Source organism: Tiliqua scincoides, chromosome 9, assembly GCF_035046505.1.
Source record: "Tiliqua scincoides isolate rTilSci1 chromosome 9, rTilSci1.hap2, whole genome shotgun sequence".
In the NCBI taxonomy this organism is placed as follows: domain Eukaryota; kingdom Metazoa; phylum Chordata; class Lepidosauria; order Squamata; family Scincidae; genus Tiliqua; species Tiliqua scincoides.
In genome coordinates this window covers 27,743,151-27,757,747 of record NC_089829.1, presented here as the reverse complement: position 1 = coordinate 27,757,747, position 14,597 = coordinate 27,743,151, and positions in this window count along the sequence as shown.

The following is a 14,597-nucleotide window of genomic DNA, read 5'->3' as shown; positions in this document are numbered from 1 at the left end:
AATTCTTCTGGAGAAAAAAAGCAGAAGATTAGGCTTAGAAAAATGCCTTTCCTCCATCCTTAAAAGCCCTCCTGGCCAGTCCAGTGGCATAGCTATGGGGGTGCAGCCTTCACTGGATGTTGAACACAGGGAGGGGGTGGTGACACCACTACTGGTCAAAATTTTTAAAATCTTGGTATTTTTCAATAATACCGTCATGTTATATATAATTTGATGTGTATTTTCATGCAGAATGCAATGGAACAAACCGCATTGAAATGTCTCTATTTGATCAAAAGTTATAGCCAAGAAGCCATATAGGAGCAGGACAATGGTACATCACCACGCCCACCAACCAGGGCACTGCCTTACCCACTGCATGGGAGGATGTCCATCATGGGGGTGACATGCTGGCCTCCCACACCTGGTGGCACAAACCCTAGTGACGCCCCTGCATCAGCCCTAAACAACTTCCCCTTCCTTAGTTTACTTGTCAAGCATTCAGGGTGTTGGGAGCACTACAGGTAAAGGTGTGTAAAGGGAGGTGATAGGAGGATAAGGGAGAGGTGAGAAGAAGTTTGTCCCTTCCCTTCCCCTCTCTTCTTCTACCACTGGGTAGTAATATGGAAAGGAGCAAAGGCCTTGGGACTATGAAAGAAGTAGCTCTTCTCCCGGTGGCTACAATATCTGGACAAGATCCACAGCAAGAAATCTTTCTGCCTAAGGAGATTGAAATTTAGAAACACTGTGCTGGATACACTACCAACTGTGTGGGAGTGTGCAGTTAACATCCATTGTAAAGCATTTATGCATGTGGGCATGAAAAGGACTGTATGGAGTTGTAGCAAGTGACAGAGGTTCTTGAAAACAGAGATCGCTATACAGCAGTGCTCTATACTTCCACTCTCTTCTTTAAGTAGCTCGCTGGTTCAAGGCCCATTGAACTGAATGGGCTGTTGCCAAGACAGTACCATGGGTATCTTGCCTCCCATTTTAAAGACTGCCAGAATCAAGTGGCAATCCCAGTCTTCACACCCCACAAATTTTTAAAATATTAAAGGCAGCTTTTTGGCATGCTGTTACCCATTTGGAGCGGATGCTATTGCTCTTTAGTTGACAGTTTGGAACCAACGTGATTAACAATTAAGACATGATGGCTCATTGCAGCAGGCTGTTGTTTGTTTCAGAGCTTGGAGAGCACATGTCCCCTGCACAAGATGCTTTGCCATAGGGCAGTGGGAGTTGGGGGAGTGGGGTGAGCAGCACAACATGATTAGTGTGACTAGCAAAATGCCTGACGTTATAATGAGAAGAAGGGGTCTATGCAAGGGACCACAGTGTGTCTCTGTGCCATCTGCTCTAAGAGGCATGTTGGACCACCCCATAAGGACTCAACAGAAGCCATACGGCTCAGTAAGTGAGATGTGGCAAGAAGCATTTGCTAAAATGCTTGGGGGGGGGGGGTGGCTTCAAAGAAACATGAGTGGAAGGAAAACGGCCACTAACTGCTATACCATAAGAGCTTTCACAACCGTTCATACGATGCTAGAGCTCGTAGGTTCTATAGCAGCTCTCCTGCCCCCCTGATAAGTTGTGCTATGCCTTTGGATTTAGTCTCATGCAATACTTCAACACAAACAGTTCTTCTTTGGATCTAACCCTTTATCTAGTAATGTATTTCTTCATCCCTGGGGGCTGGGGGCTAAGAATAGGCCCTCAGTTTGGCTGTACTTGTCGTAAGAGGCGACTAAACAGCCACCGGGTAGATGGGACTCGTCAGCCTAGGAAGGCAGCTCATCTAAGAGAAGGAAACTCTGATCCCAAACCTCCACTGCCTTGTGGCTACATCCAGTTCTGGAAAAGGCTTCAGGAGTCAACCTCGAGGCAAAATCAGGAGCCGGAGTCCCTTAGGCAGTTCATGGCTGAACACAGTCACGTTCTGGCAACTCCTGCGACGCCGCTGGAACCAACCGTATTGGCTTCTGCCTTTCCATTGGACCATTCCAGCGACGTGGAGAGGGGGGATTTGCTGCATGGGTAACAGCCTATCCTCCATACCTTCTTTACCCAGGCTTTGCGCACTGGAGAGGACACTCCAACTTCGCCATACGGCGTCGGCACAACACGGGAAGCAGCAGTTTACCGGTTATAAGTCCTTGCTCGATTGGCGTAGAGCATGACGCCAGGGGCTGCTTCCGACGGTGGGAGAGATCATTGCATCTCATTGGGCAGCTACCGCCCGCCTTAAGCTGGGCAGTCCCCAGCCAGTAAGGTGTTGCCTCGCCACGGTTCGTTAACCTCATGGGGTGCGTGGGGTTTAGGGTGAAAACCGACAAGCGGATCGACAACTCTGCACCATGCAACAGAAAACAGAAAACTACTGCCCTAAAGCTGGGCACCTGGAACGTTAGGACAATGACACCTGGCTTCTCTGATGACCTGCAAGAAATAGACGACGCACGCAAAACAGCTGTCATCGACATGGAGCTGAGCAGACTGCAGATGGACATTGTCGCCCTTCAAGAGACTAGGCTGCCAGATTCCGGATCTGTCAAGGAGAGAAATTTCTCATTTTTCTGGCAGGGAAAACCACCAAACGAAACCAGGGAACATGGCGTTGGCTTTGCGGTCAGAAATACCCTGCTGAAATCCATCATCCCACCTACTGTGGGAAGTGAAAGAATTTTGTCCCTGCAGCTCCAGTCATCAGCAGGACCTATCACTCTCATCAGTGCTTATGCACCAACTCTGTCGTCTCCAGCAGAAGCCAAAGACAAATTCTATGATGACCTGGCCACCACTGTCAAGAAAATCCCTGTAAAAGAGCCATTGTTCATCCTCGGCGATTTCAATGCTAGAGTTGGTGCTGATAACAGTTCATGGCCCACTTGCTTAGGTCAGTTTGGCACTGGGAGGATGAACGAAAACGGCCAACGCCTGCTAGAGTTTTCCTGTCATCACGGTCTCTGTGTCAGCAACACGTTCTTCAACACAAAGCCCCAACATAGAGTCTCTTGGAGACATCCAAGATCAAAGCACTGGCACCAGCTCGACCTGATCCTCACCAGACGCTCCAGCCTTCCCAGCATCAAGATCACACGCAGTTATCATGGTGCTGCCTGCGACACTGACCACTCCCTGGTGTGCAGCAGAGTGAAACTGCAAACAAAGCGACTGTATCACACGAAAAAGGAAGGAAGACCTCGCATTGATACCAGCAAGACCCGGGATCAGAGAAAAGTGGAGGAATTTGCACAAGCGCTTGAGGAATCTCTTCCAGGCCCGGCCGACGCAAACGCATCCAACAGATGGGAACATTTCAAGAATACCGTTTACAACACCGCCTTGTCCATATTCGGCAAGAAGACCAACAAGGCGGCAGACTGGTTTGAAGCCCACTCTGAGGAGTTGACACCAGTCATTGAGGAAAAGAGGAGAGCTCAAGCAGCATACAAGGCCTGTCCCAGTGAGCGCAACCTGCAGGTCCTCCGAACTGCTCGCAGCAAAGTCCAACAGACTGCCAGGAGATGTGCTAACGACTACTGGCTCCAGCTCTGTTCCGAGATACAGATAGCAGCTGACACGGGCAACATCAAGGGGATGTATGATGGTATCAAGCAGGCCCTAGGTCCAACACAGAGGAAAATTGCACCTCTGAAGTCTGCCACAGGCGAGGTCATCCAGGATCGGGCGCAGCAGATGGAACGCTGGGTGCAGCACTACTCTGAGCTATATTCCAGAGAAAATGTAGTCACCGAAGAAGCACTGAACAACATTGAGTGCCTGCCTGTGCTGGAAGAGCTTGACAGTGAACCAACCCTAGAAGAACTTCACGTGGCCCTGGGCTCCCTTGCCTTTGGCAAGGCACCTGGAAAAGACAGCATCCCTGCTGAAGTCCTAAAATGCTGCAAAGAGATCATCGTCACTGAGCTGCATGAAATCCTCTGTCTCTGCTGGAGAGAAGGTGGAGTACCTCAAGACATGAGGGATGCAAACATCATCACGCTGTACAAGAACAAAGGTGACAGGGGTGACTGCAACAACTACCGCGGCATCTCTCTCCTTAGCGTTGTAGGAAAGCTGTTTGCCCGAGTTGTACTAAAGAGGCTCCAGGTACTTGCAGAGAGCGTCTATCCAGAATCGCAGTGTGGATTCCGAGCCAACAGGTCCACCACTGATATGGTATTCTCCCTTAGACAACTGCAGGAGAAATGCAGGGAACGACAGCCACTCTTTATAGCCTTCATAGATCTCACAAAGGCTTTCGACCTGGTCAGCAGAGACGGCCTCTTCAAGATTCTCCCCAAGATTGGATGTCCACCCAGGCTCCTCAGCATCATCAGATCTTTCCACAAGGACATGAAGGGCACTGTTGTCTTCGATGGCTCCACATCAGACCCTTTTGACATCCGAAGCGGAGTGAAGCAGGGCTGTGTTCTTGCACCAACCTTGTTTGGGATTTTCTTTGCTGTCCTGCTGAAGCAGGCCTTTGGAACTGCAACAGAAGGCATCTATCTCCGGACCAGATCAGACGGAAAGCTCTTCAACCTCTCCAGACTGAGAGCAAAATCCAAAGTCCAGCTGAAATGTCTGCGTGACTTCCTCTTTGCCGACGATGCAGCTGTCACTACCCACTCTGCCAAAGATCTCCAGCAGCTCATGGATCGTTTTAGCAAGGCCTGCCAAGATTTTGGACTGACAATCAGCCTGAAGAAAACACAGGTCATGGTTCAGGATGTGGACTCACCTCCCTGCATTACAATCTCTGAGCATGAACTGGAGGTTGTCCATGACTTTGTGTACCTTGGCTCAACGATCTCCGACACTCATTCTCTCGATACCGAGCTAAACAAGCGCATCGGTAAAGCAGCTACCACGTTTTCCAGACTCACAAAGAGAGTCTGGTCCAACAAGAAGCTGACGGAACATACCAAGATCCAGGTCTACAGAGCTTGCGTCCTGAGTACACTTCTGTACTGCAGCGAGTCATGGACTCTTCGCTCACAACAGGAGAGGAAACTGAGCGCTTTCCACATGCGCTGCCTCCGACGCATCCTCGGCATCACCTGGCAGGACAAAGTTCCAAACAACACAGTCCTGGAACGTGCTGGAATCCCTAGCATGTATTCACTGCTGAAACAGAGACGCCTGCGTTGGCTTGGTCATGTCGTGAGAATGGATGATGGCCGGATCCCAAAGGATCTCCTCTATGGAGAACTCGTGCAAGGAAAGCGCCCTACAGGTAGACCACAGCTGCGATATAAGGACATCTGCAAGAGGGATCTGAAGGCCTTAGGAGTGGACCTCAAGAAGTGGGAAACCCTGGCCTCTGAGCGGCCCGCTTGGAGGCAGGCTGTGCAGCATGGCCTTTCCCAGTTTGAAGAGACACTTTGCCAACAGTCTGAGGCTAAGAGGCAAAGAAGGAAGGCCCATAGCCAGGGAGACAGACCAGGGACAGACTGCACTTGCTCCCGGTGCGGAAGGGATTGTCACTCCCGGATTGGCCTTTTCAGCCACACTAGACGCTGTGCCAGAACCACCTTTCAGAGCGCGATACCATAGTCTTTCGAGACTGAAGGTTGCCAATACAATTTCTTCATCAGACTTGTCTCACTATATATCATTATCGTGATCTCCATTCTGAGTCTGAACCTGAGGAGACAGGATCAGACCCAGGCTTTACACTAAGCCAGAGTCTGAAGAACCCCTAGAACAGGAGCCCCCAGACACAACACTCTAATGCCCAGACTCCCCAAGCCCACTGAAGAACCAACCTTATGCTCCCCAATGCCTGCACAACAGCACCATCTACAGGCAAGGCAGGACTTGTAATTAATGTCACAAAGTCCTCCTTTTCCCATGTGTCAGACTTTCAAATAATTAACCTTCTCTACTCCAGACTGAACATACCCACCTCCTTTAGCCATTTCTTGTTTCTCAAACTGTGTCAGGACCCACTAGGTGGGTCGTGAGCCAATTTAAGCTGGGTCCCCATTCTGAAGCAATGAAGCAATCAAGACACACTCACATGTTTAGGGTTCATGAAGGGAGCAAAGCAGGCTGGCAAGCTTCAGGGAGAGAGCGCTCACACAAGGGAGTTGCACTCACACAACCAGCCAGCCTCCTCACCTTCTTTTATTCATCTCCCTCTCAGCCCAGTACAAAGTCCATTAGGTACACACTGTAAGTTCCACTCTAGCCTAGTACAAAGGTCAGTCGGGGAACAATGCAAGTTCCTCAAGGGATTTGGCACTTTGTGGATTCAGCCTCTTTACCCAGTCTGCTTCCTGACTCAGACCTAACCCAGTCTGCCTTGTGACCCGGGCATCACCCTGGAGTGTGCCCCGAGGGGGTGAGTGTGCTCACTGGCCTTTGTCACGTAAGCACAAAGGGTAAGGTCCGGGTAAGGTCCAGTATTCCCCTGATTATTCCCTTCACATTCATTTCAATATTTTAATATATTGAATATATGAGACTTGATGCTACCATGGTATGTGACTGCATTTGGGGAAATGTTACAGACTTGTACTTTTAACAAGATACTATGTATATTCCTTTAACAATGATAGTAAATGGAACTTACTCCTGGGTAAGTGTGGGTAGGATTGCAGCCTAGGATTGTTAAAAATGTTCCTGCTGATGATGTCACTTCTGGTCATGACATCACTTCCGGTAGGTCATTACAGATTCCTATTCTAAAAAGTGGGTCCGGATGCTAAATGTGTGAGAACCACTGCCTTATATCAGTGTTTCTCAACCAGTGGTACAGGTACCACCAGTGGTATTTAAGAACATAAGAAGAGCCCCGTTGGATCAGGCCAAAGGCCCATCTAGTCCAGCTTCCTGTATCTCACAGTGGCCCACCAAATGCCCCAGGGAGCACACAAGACAACAGACACAATCTTTGTGCTGGTGCCCTCCCCTGCATCTGGCAATTGGAGGCAGCCTGCCTCTAAAACCAAGAGTTTGCACATACCTATGATGACTTGTGACCCGTAATGAACTTTTTCTCCAGAAATTTGTCCAATTCCCTCTTAAAGGCATCCAGGCAAAATGCCATCACTACTTCCTGTGGCAAAGAGTTCCACAAACTAATTACACACTGGGTAAAGAAATATTTTCTTTTGTCTGTCCTAACTCTCCCGACACTCAGCTTTCATGGATGTCCCCTGGTTCTGGTGTTTTGTGAGAGAGAAAAGAGCATCTCTATCTACTCTGTTCATCCCCTGCATCATTTTGTATGTCTCAATCATGTCCCCCCTCAGGTGCCTCTTTTCTAGACTACTTGAGTTGATGACTGGTGGTATGTGTGGGACCCTTGGATCCCTGCTGCTCAGTAGCGAAACCAGGAATGCAGCAAACAGTGGTAGGAGGCTTTAAAGCATGCTTTTTCTTACTTGGAAAAAGTCCTCCCTTCCACTCTGAGTCTCTTACTGCTGTTTGTCATTTTACGCCTGACCTTCCAACACAGAAGTACCTGGCAACTGCTGGTACTTCAAATACGTCTAGGGTTCCCAACCTGTGGTCCGTGGCCCACTGGTGGTCTGCAGTGCCCCCCAGGTGGTCCATGATGTCTCTGGTGAAAAAAGAAAAAAAATGCCCTTCTAGGAAGAAAAAAAGCCTCTGCAGCGCTAGCAGCCACTCAGAGCTGATCAGAGCATAGCCTCTCTGTTTCCTGCCTCCCCCCCTCCACCTCCCTTCCCTCCTTGTCTGTGAGTGCTCAGACAAGCAAAAAAGTGAAGTGCGGGCGCCTTGCAAGGTGCACGTGCATTTGTGCAGCCTCGTGGCTCAGCTACATGCAGAGGAGAGGTACTCTGCCGCCCACTGCCTCCAGCCTACTGCCTCCATTCCTTGACCCTGTGCCTTCAGGTGAGCCCTGGCAGCCTGGTTTCTCAGGAGTCAGATCAGGACTCCAGCCAGCCTGGGAAGTCCCTTTTGTGGGTGGGCGGGGGGAGGGGCTGAGGACGAGGGGGGCCCAAGGAGGAGGGGGGCCTGAGAAGGGGGAGGAATGGGAGTAATGAAGAGGAGGAGAAGGAGCAGGCTCCCAAAGGCATCGCTGGCTGGCTGGCTGGCTGGCTGGGGGGGTTTCCCTGGGAGTGGGTTTCTCTGAATGTGATTTCCCTGGGAGTGCAGACTCCAGCTGGCCAGGGAACACAGAGGAAGGGAGTTGGAGGCAGTGTGGCAGCAGGAGAGGGGAGAAACAATATGCTTACCCCCCCATCCCTGGTACGCCCTCCCCAGTTGGCAGGATTGGGCCCCCTGAATGTGCTCTTCTAATGCCCAGGCAACCAGGTTTTTGCACCCCTTTTGGAGAGGAAAACAGGCAGCATCTCTGCTGTCTTCCTGCAAGCTGCCCACCTGGGGAGAAGCAATTCCAGAAGTTGCAGAACAGGCACCACCATAGCCAAATACAGCAGGTGTAACCCCTGACTTTTCCTCCTCAGAGAGCAGCAGCAGCTTTGTCCATGGGGAGCCCTCCCCCACCCCACACTTGGCCAGTTCCCCTATCTCCTCAGATTGCAATCCTATGCATGCTTACCTTAGAGTAAGCCCCATTGACTATAATGGGACTTACTTCTGAGTAGACATGCCTAGAATGGGGCTGTTAGTCACATTGTGGCTGTGATGGCCTTCTCCAGAAATTTCTCCAATCCCCTTTTAAAGGCATCTAGTCTAGACACCACCATCACATCTTGGGGCAAGAAGTTCCACAGACTAATGGCAGAGTAGGCAGCTGTTGTTTTGTGGCTGCAGCCTACCTATAGGCTTGCTCACACTCTCTTAGCTCCATCCAAAGTAGTCCACAGCTAGATCATGACAGCAATTAGAACAGGAAGTGGAGAGAGACGTTTTTCCCCCTAAAGACCTTGCAGTGCACACCGAAAGAACTTTTCTTCCTGAGACATGCAGCAGCCATTCTGAGATGTCGCTCTGAGCTGGTGCTTCTCCTTCAGGACCGACCTGCCTAAATTGTGTTCAACACTTTCCTAAGGACTCTGGACTCACAAGTGGGGGGAGCAGGGCCAGGGCTGTGTAACAAATGGAACTGTGGAGGGATGTGTGTGCTTTCTGTTGGCTCATTTAACTACCTTGCATGACTTGTCTATAACCCCCTTGTGCTTACCCTCTCCCTTTTTGAGGTTTTTTCCACACTTAAAAGAGGCAAGGGCTGTGCGTAATGTGGTCTGGTGTGGGGGAAAAGAGACTGGATTGATTTGGGTGGGTGTGAAAACCTCTGAGTTGAGGGAAATTATTTTGTGTTCCATGTGTTCCATGTAAACCCAAGACTTTCACAGCTAGTGAAGCAAATGTAAGCACAACCATCACATTAATTATTAAATAATCTTCTTATGTATTACAAATTTAATTGTATTTTTGTGTGTGAGGGGGGGGGGTTGCATGTGGTCCGTGCCGTTTCCAAATTTTGCCTTAGTGGTCCCTGAGCTCCTAAAGGTTGGGAACCACTGAAATAGGTGGATCATGTGAAGTGTTTTAGCAGAGAACAAACGTTGAGAAACACTGCATTATATGATTTGGTTTTCAGGCCTCTTGCTATCTGAGAGCACAATCCTATGCATGGATACTCAGAAGTAAGTCCCACTGTGTTCAATGGAGCTTGCTCCTAGGAAGGTGCCTAGAGGTCCAATCCTATCCAGCCTTCCAGCACCGATGCAGCTGCATTGCAGCAGCAAGATAAGGGAACAAACATTCCCTTACCTTGAGGAGGTGTCTGTGACTGCCCCACTGCCACAAGATGCAGCACATATTCTATTGACACAGCTGCATCAGTGCTGGAAAGTTGGATAGGATTTGGCCCTTAGTTAACTCCCCCCCTCCCAATCCCTGCTGCAGTTTGACAATGTCCTTAAATTGTGGTGACCAAAGCAGGATGCAGTGATCCAAGTGAGGTCTGACTAGTGGAGCACAGAGTGGAATTATTACTCTTTGGGATGACTTCTGATGCTAAATTTGCTGCAAATATTCAACAAGTAGCGCTCAAAATATTGGAACCCCCCCCCTTTGAAATTTGGCAAACAGAATGAAATGCGCCCACAGAAGTCTGAAAGTGTGAATAACACAATTGCTTGCAAAAACTTTTTTTCATTTGGACTTTGCAAGCGATTGCAGCCATTTTCAGCCACTGCCATGGCACACTGGTGCACTGTGGATGGTCTGCAGGTGTGCCGTGGATGTTTGGGGGGAATCATTTGTTAGTAGGGCCACTGGGGGTGCGAACCCCTGCTGTCAGTGTGGTTTGTCTCTTCAGCTGTTCAAAAACGGGTGGTTTGCCTTGTCAGTTTTAGTACTTTGTCAGCATGCCATGAGAGGATAGAGGTTGAAAATCACTGAGCTATTGCAAGTGTTCGATGCTCTCAAGGGCTTGACATTTTGTGGACATTTTTTGAACCAACCATCCCAAATGGGATGGACAGACAGATGCTCTTTACACTCTCACATAACACCAGAACCAGGGGACATCCACTAAAATTGAGTGTTGGGAGAGTTAGAACAGACAAGAGAAAATATTTCTTTACTCAGCGTGTGGTTGGTCTGTGGAACTCATTGTCACAGGATGTGGTGACGGCATCTGGCCTGGACGCCTTTAAAAAGGGATTGGACAAGTTTCTGGAGGAAAAATCGATTACAGGGTACAAGCCATGATGTGTATGCGCAACCTCCTGATTTTAGAAATGGGCTAAGCCAGAAGGCCAGATGCAAGGGAGGGCACCAGGATGAGGTCTCTTGTTATCTGGTGTGCTCCCTGGGGCATTTGGTGGACCGCTGTGAGATACAGGAAGCTGGACTAGATGGGCCTATGGCCTGATCCAGTGGGGCTGTTCTTATGTTCTTAACCTGAGAGGGAGAACAAATTGCTGGTTTGTGCAGGCTGAAGCTTTCACAGACATTCACTAGGAACATGCACAAAAATGCAACTCAATTTCAGGTTGAACACTGAGATGCTCATGCATCTCTGGCTGCCAGCTGAAAGTCAAGGCGTCAGGGACCAACAATTTCAATGTAACTCTTTTTCTAATAGAGCTACCCTTGGGGATCCATGGCCCTTGACGTGTGTGTGAAACCATCTTTGAGCACAACTATTTAAAAGTAGGGTTGTTCTCTGTCTCTCTTTCCACATCATCCCTCCATTTAATTTGCGGAAAATGAAAACATTAGTACATGCAAATGCAATCATGCTCCATTGCAATAATGAATATTAAAAGCTTTTAAATATTATGGAATTCCCCCCCCCCTTTTTCAGGTGTACACTTTTTTTACTCTGAGTCTGCAATGGTAGCGTTAATGGACCTTTACACAACTGGAAAGTTTATCTGTTTGCTTGTCTCCATTACACTTATTGTTCACGCATTGCCCACTTCATGTTTATGTTTGGAATACCCTAATTAAACTGATGTAAGAGTGTGTAGAAGATTGTTGTTAGAGTTAATGAGCCAGCATGTTCAAACTCGAGACATTTTTAGGGTCATCCATATAGTACTGTGATTTTAAAACAAAATCTCTTAACCACACACACACACACACACACACACACACACACACACACACACACACACACACACACACACACAGGCAGAGAAACTGCTTATAGTAGGAAATCTATCTAAGGAATCTACAATGGAGCACTGAGCATACTATATACAAACACAATCCCCTGGTATAAAATTGTCACTGATAATCCTGGTTTAATTCCAGAGGAGATTGCCTATAATTCTAGCTACCCATAGCTCCCCCAAAGTGATAGTACCATAATTAAGACCCATTAAAACTTAATGCCCTTTCTTTAACTGCTGCTTTCCTGAATTGCTGCCTCGTAACCCTAATGATGTGGGAGGGCGTGACACTAAATAAACTATTATTAAGTCCCCGATGTGGAAACTCACTCACCAACTTTCTGTACAATTTTGTTGTTAGAGTGCAAATACAGGGAAAGTTACACTGAGAGATTGCAAGGACCATTTGAAACAGTTCTGATTTTCTGCTTTGACTCTTTCCCTCCAAGGACTTGTTTTCATGTCATGTGGTGACCAGTTTGAGATGTGCAGAAACCCTTAGGAATTTCCCTTTGTTTTACAGATGTTTGTTTGACCTACCTTGGAAATGCTCAGAGAAAATTTTGCTTTGGCATGAACCCTGAAATACCCTTTGACTTTTGGTGCTAACTCCACTCTGGTCTTTGATCTTCATCTTCCTATGTTGGAAAGTTGACCCCATCCCATTCCAACCTTTCTAGACCCTGACACTATCTAGCATATCCTGGCCTATATTCTGTTGATTTCCAAAGCTGTGTATTCCACCACTCATCCAGAATATGTTGGTCACTTATTAGAGTTGTCTAATAAAACTTTTCAACATCTCTGTATAGCTATCCTGAAAAACTGACAGACTCCATGTTTAGATAAATGCAGGAAGCATCTGTTTAATATTTGTTGTTCAGTTGGTCTCTATATATCATTGGTCACCCCCTCAATACATCTTCAGGAGCTTATCTCATTTTTGTAGCGCCGTTAAGATGTTTGCTTCTAAGGAAATAACCTCCTTAAGCTTTCTCAATTCATCTCCACAAGGGGGAAAAAAAATCAATCATTATGAAGAATAGGAATCTGTGACTGCCTGGCTGATGTGCCTTTTTAGCATATGCTAATGCGCATGTCAGTGTTGCTGAAACAGTTGCTTAGTGTGGAACAACTTCAGTGAATGCACACTTGACATCTTCTTAATGACTAACACTGTGTACAAATCAAGGCACACTCAACAGATGATGACACATATCCCGGAACTTCCAATTTCCAAGCACTTCATCCACCCAAGTTAAGCATGCTGATGTACTGGAGTAAGGTGAATGCAAGAGGGTGAGTAGCAAGTGAAGAGGCAGATGTGCCAGTGGGCTCCAGATGTTGTGCAGCAGCTAGGAGTCTTGAACAGATGTTAAGAGCAAGACTTATTCTCTTGGAAAGTGGAACTTTGGGACTTGTTCTCTGCTCTACAGCACCAGAACCATTCTGTTTGGCAGCCATTTTCAACCACTGTGGCATGGTACACTGATGTGCCACAGATGGTCTGCAAGTGTGCTGTGAGAGTTTGGGGGAGGGTCATTTGTTAGTAGGGCCGCTGGGGGATGCAAACCCTTGCTGTCAATGGATGCGCTTTGGCAATTGTCAAAAAATTGATGGCGTGCCTTGACAATTTTGGTGCCATGTCAGTATACCATGAGATGAAAAAGATTGAAAATTGCAGGGCCAGAGGGTGTCGAACAAGAATGTTTGGATGCCACCACCTAAGGTCAGTCGCATTCCATGCTACCATCAAGAGCTGCATATGTTGAGCCCTAGGAGGGCCTGCTCTGGGAAAAAGAGTCAAAAGAGTAAAAGGTTTCCATGCTCTGGATTGGCTAAGCTGAGGTTGTCCATGACTTTGTGTACCTTGGCTCAACGATCTCCGACACTCTTTCTCTCGATACCGAGCTAAACAAGCGCATCGGTAAAGCAGCTACCACGTTTTCCAGACTCACAAAGAGAGTCTGGTCCAACAAGAAGCTGACGGAACATACCAAGATCCAGGTCTACAGAGCTTGCGTCCTGAGTACACTTCTGTACTGCAGCGAGTCATGGACTCTTCGCTCACAACAGGAGAGGAAACTGAGCGCTTTCCACATGCGCTGCCTCCGACGCATCCTCGGCATCACCTGGCAGGACAAAGTTCCAAACAACACAATCCTGGAACGTGCTGGAATCCCTAGCATGTATTCACTGCTAAAACAGAGACACCTGCGTTGGCTTGGTCATGTCGTGAGAATGGATGATGGCCGGATCCCAAAGGATCTCCTCTATGGAGAACTCGTGCAAGGAAAGCGCCCTACAGGTAGACCACAGCTGCGATACAAGGACATCTGCAAGAGGGATCTGAAGGCCTTAGGGATGGACCTCAACAAGTGGGAAACCCTGGCCTCTGAGCGGCCCGCTTGGAGGCAGGCTGTGCAGCATGGCCTTTCCCAGTTTGAAGAGACACTTTGCCAACAGTCTGAGGCTAAGAGGCAAAGAAGGAAGGCCCATAGCCAGGGAGACAGACCAGGGACAGACTGCACTTGCTCCCGGTGTGGAAGGGATTGTCACTCCCGGATTGGCCTTTTCAGCCACACTAGACGATGTGCCAGAACCACCTTTCAGAGCGCGATACCATAGTCTTTCGAGACTGAAGGTTGCCAATACAATACAATACAAAAAATACAGAATGGCAACTGGATCCATCTGAAGAGTCACAAAGAGCAGGAAGAGCTATAAAGGTATTTTTGTTTGGGCTAGGTATTTCATTGGCAGCCTCCCCAGGCCTGCACCCTGGGGAAAGGTCTGTGTTGGCTTCCCCCATGGGATGTCACTGCCCCCTGCATGCAAATCCCCCCCCCCCACTTACCTGGAGCTCGCCGATCCTTGTGCGACTCCAAGACATGTCAGGGAAGCATCTCTGAGGTTCCCTGACAATAACATAAGAACAGCCTCTCTGGAGCAGGCCATAGGCTCATCTAGTCCAGCTTCCTGTATCTCACAGCAGCCCACCAAATGCCCCAGGTAGCACACCAGATAACAAGAGACCTACATCCTGGT